Source organism: Esox lucius, chromosome 11 (assembly GCF_011004845.1).
Source record: "Esox lucius isolate fEsoLuc1 chromosome 11, fEsoLuc1.pri, whole genome shotgun sequence".
NCBI classification, from domain to species: Eukaryota; Metazoa; Chordata; class Actinopteri; order Esociformes; family Esocidae; genus Esox; species Esox lucius.
The window spans coordinates 3,014,265-3,019,319 of NC_047579.1; positions in this window are offsets into that span (position 1 = coordinate 3,014,265).

Below are 5,055 nucleotides of genomic sequence, written 5' to 3' on the forward strand. Positions count from 1 at the left end.
CTCATTGAATGTAGCATCGCTGAGAATCTGGACTGCTGACTGATTTGACTGCAGTTGCATTCTTTGATTCTAATACTAAAGTTGGGTTCCACCAAATATGTGCCGACTATAGCAACATAATTATATTTCTACTGGTATAATGCAAACACAGTGGTCTAGTGAAAAGTGTACATGCAAACACTTCAGTGGGGCAGTGCATGACTGGGAACAAGTGATTGTCGTGTTGGTAGTAAATTAAGTAACCAGAAGATGTATTACCATATGCTTAACATACACATTTCCTTGTAGACATCACACAGCTGCTTGTCACAAGATGGCAGCAGCTTTCCACCACAGTGTTTCTGTCATAGGTGAAATCCTGGTAATAATAATGCATAATTGATTAATTTCACTACTCGCTGCATATCCTCGTTGCAGGTAAGCTGCGCTTGTCTGGGTGAGTTTTTTTGATGGGGGGCTATCCAGACAAATTCCAGTGAAAACATTGCATTATTTTTAGAATAAGCTCTCAGACACACCATGGGACTTCTGAAAGAGGGGCAATAACCTTGGCTCTCCGTAGGTCCTAGCTAGATCAAGATCACATCTAGCATCTGGCTGAACTTTTTATTATCTATTGTAGTTGATTTTACAGGTACTATGTGTTGCTAAACAAGCTGGTTAGTTAGATAACAGTAGGCTATACTGGATTTCTAAAATCTAAGATCAGTACTACTAAACACAAGGTCTGGAGAGTCACATTTTAAAGTTATGGATTTGGCGGGATGATAAACTGTCTTAAAATACATGTTTATGAACTCTGTTTAAGCTAAAGATTAAACTATGCTTCCTGCATAGAAACAGAACATGGTTTGTCTTACACAAATTGAAAACAAATTGTGCAAGCTGCTTTGTCGGTTATAAACTATGGGGATATTATTTACATGCATGCTACGGTATCAGCATTTAACCACTGGATGCTACTTACCATTGCGCACTTAGGTTTATGCGCGCTAGTTACAGAACTCACCACTGTAGATTGTATTTTCATTAATCAACATTAGAAATATAACTCATGAAACCAGATCTCAAGCCTAAATTACACTGCAGTCTCCACAGAATTGGGTATGACTTGTCCCCCTTTTTAAACATTTATTGGATACTTTTTTTTCCTGTGTTGCTTGTAACTGCTTTGGGTGAAGCAAGGTCTGTGCAAGTACTTATACCAAGGTTATTATCAGGGGAATAACCTCTGTAATGTATATGTAACAATCTGCTACTATCTTTCAATTAACTCTGGTAATTTACCCTTAACTGATTTGTATTTGTGTTTTACCTAAATAGATTTTTTTACCTTACCTGATTTTTAATAGCTTTTTATTGTGCCTGTCTGTTATATACTGATAACTATAAAAAATGTAAAGAAGCTACATGTTTGGATGTGTTGGGGGCCTTGTGCATGGTCTGTAGATCCCTGGGTTAGGCTTTGTTTCCTAAACCTAAGGAACACCACAGACACTGACAGGCCCAATACCTACTAAAAACACAAGGCCACTGAGGGAATAACACTGCTGTTTAAAGCTATGTACTTTGTCTTGTGTTTGAGTGTCTTATCGGTGTCATATTTTGTCTGTACACTTTCTTTTTGTTTGTTTTTTGATCATTGAAACTGAGCTATGTTTTATTATATTTGCTGGGCCCTGCTGTAATAGAGGCATTGGATTCAGTCTGTGTTCCTTGTTGAAGTAAAGATTTAATAATAAAAGATTGTGTAATCTTGCTCTGAATTACAGTTAAAGTAAATACCATGACAATCATCAGATCTACAACAAAGTTAGTCTGGGGGTCTGTTTTACAGTTGTGCCTTGTGTTAGTGTTTAAAAAAACATACAAAATTATAAAATAGCTAGACCGAAGTCTAGCTTAAGTCTACTCTGCAAAACATTCCAAAAGTGTAGGGCATGGTAGATGTAAGCAGTTTCCCCAAACTCAGAGTATGTGGTAACTCTATGACTAAGTCTTGATAACTCAATTAAGACACCACTGCACCTTTTTCTTTCCTTTCCAGAAAAGTTGAAAAGGAAAGTTTTGAGTGAGGAACAGAAGCATTACATTTGCAGTGGTCTCTTAACCCTTCTGTTCCTCACTCAAAACCTTCCTTTTCAACCTTTTTTGGAAAGGAAAGAAAAAGGTGCAGTGGCCTCTTAAATGTTTCCAAAGCTGTTTTTTATATATTTTTTTCTTTTTTGCTCCCCATAGCTCAGTATCTAGCCTGCTCAGTGCATCCACATGAGAACTAACAAACTCATTGACTATTTATACACAGACACTAATTGCAATTTAAAAAGCCACAGGTTTGGGAAATTCACCATTAATTGCCATTTTCACCTGCGTGTGTCACCTTGATCAAGACTATTTGGGTGATTTCTGTTATCATTAGGATTTAAAATGGAGCCCAACAACTATGTGATAATAATTTGCTTCATATGATCAATATCCTTAAATAAAAGACAGTTTTTTGCATGATCAGTCATCACCTCATGAAGTGATTAACATCTCCAGAACGTTTCATGTCCCTATGTTAAAGGTCTGATTTATGGTGAATTTGCTAACATCTGTGACATTTAAAGAGCCACCATAAGGGCTAGTTGTGCATACTTTTCAGCGTTTATTCCTGGCATACATATTTACTAGTATAGGAAGCTGTGTATTTTTGGGATAGTCAATTTGGGGTTTCTAGCCTTATAAAATTGTAGCCTCACCTATTTCAAATTCAATTTCAGATTGCTTGAGAGATCAACAATCTTTTTTTAAATGTATTTATTTTCTATTGACAATGACAATAATGCAGACATTACAGATAAACAAAATGAACATTATTTCTATATCTACACCCCCTGACTGAACAGAACATCACCCCCACCAAACACAAGCACACCCACAGCATCCCATCAGCCACACAAGGCCCAACACACACTAAAAGCATAAAGCAAATAAATGAAAAAATAAAAACAAACCAGGACAAAAACACATAAACGAAAAAATAAAAAGTTAAGCAAACACAATAAAATAAAAAATAGAAATAATAAACACAGGCTAACATCCAGTTTTAACTGCTCAGGGAGTCTCTGGAGGCCTTCAGAATAAAAAATTAAAGGTTGCCATCTGTTAAAAACATTTTTGGTGGAGCCGCAAAAAGAGTACTTAAATCTCTCTAGCTAAGTTTGAAATGTTTTAAGAGTATTAACCAAGCAAGGCTCTTAGATCCATGAACTCAAGTCAGCTAGTAGAGCCCAGAGTCCAAACTAAACATGGCCAAGCTGTGTTTAGCAGTTATGCTGCACACAACTGGAATAAACTTCCAGAAGATATTAGACATATTAAAGATATTAAAACACTTCTCTTTTCATGTGCATATGACTGAGCACTTAAACGTAAAAACACTGTTTTGTCTTGCAGATTTTATAGCTTCCTCATGAAATCTACTATGGAATCTACCAGTTATGTTTTTTAAATTGCATTCTATTTACATTTTCTTATTTGATGTTTTAATATTATGATGTTCTATTGTTGTTCATTGTTTTTATGCTAGAGTTTCTTTTCATTCTATTGTATTTTTCTTATTTTTTTATCTTTGTATTTCAGACAGTCTGGACTTGGAGCTGGGTATGAACCACCTTAAAGTTCAAAAGGTTTATTTGTCATTTGCAATAACAAGTTACGATGACAAAATGCTTGGTATTCCTACTCCCGACAGTGCAGTAGGAAAACCAAGTAATTATAATAAAAAAAAATAAGATAACAGTAATCAGTAATAACACTATACAAAAACATACATCAATAATAATAACTATACAACTTTACAACCGTAGTGCAATGTAAATCTGACAGGTGTGCGTGGGCCTATGGATGGAATGGAAGAGTGGTTCCCAAGATAAGCAGCCTTACAGCTTGTGGAAAGAAGCTGTCACATAGTTTGTTTTGGACTGAATACTCCTGTACCTTCTGCCTGATGGCAGCTTGGTAAACAGTATGTGGCATGGGTGGCTGGGATCTGTAATGATCCATTTGCTCTTCCTCCTACACCTCTCCGTATAGAGATCTTGCATTGATGGCAGGTCAGACTTTGTGATGCTCTCTGCGGTTTTAATCACCCTCTGAAGTGCTTTGCAGTCGAGGGCGATTCAGCTGCCATACCAGGCGGTGACACAGCTGGTCAGGATACTCTTGATAGTGCATCTGTAGAAGTTGGAAAGTATCTTTGAATCCATGCCAAATCTCCTTAATCGGCGTAGGAAGAAGAGCTGTTTCCTGGCTTCCTTCACCAATATGTTAGAGTGATGAGACCAGGTCAAGTAATCACTGATGTTGACACCACGGAACCGGATGTTGTCAACTCTCTCTACTGCAGACCCAATGATGTGTATGGGGGTGTGGTGTCCCGGCCTCTGCTTCCTGTGTTCAACAATCATCTTGTTATCCTGACACCACAAAGTTAGTGACCTTACTTGGTCTCTATAGCTGACTCGTCATTGTCAGAGATCAGGTCTATGATGGTGGTGTTAACGATGGTGTTGGAGACGTGGGTTGCTACGCAGTCGTGGGTGAAGAGAGAGTACAGGAGCGGGCTCAACACACAGCCCTGGGGGGAGTCAGTACTGAGAGTCAGTGAGGAGGAGGTGGCATTGCCCATATGCACCACCTGGGGTCTGCCCGTAAGGAAGTTCAGGATCCATCTGCACATAGTGGGGTCGAGACCCAGATCCCTGAGCTTCACCACCAGCTTGTGGGGCACAATGGTGTTGAAGGCTGAGCTATAGTCAATGAACAGCATTCTCACATATGTGTTCCTTTTGTCCAGATGAGAGAGTGCAGAGTGAAAGGTCAGAGCGATGGCATCCTCTGTGGATCTGTTTTGTCTGTAGGCAAACTGTAGCAGGTCAAGTGTGGCAGGCATGGAGTCTGTGATGTGTGTTGTAACTAGCACTTCATGATGATTGGTGTGAGTGCTACAGGATGGTAGTCGTTCATGCAGAGGACTTTTTGCTTTTTTGGCACAGGAACAATGATGGACAT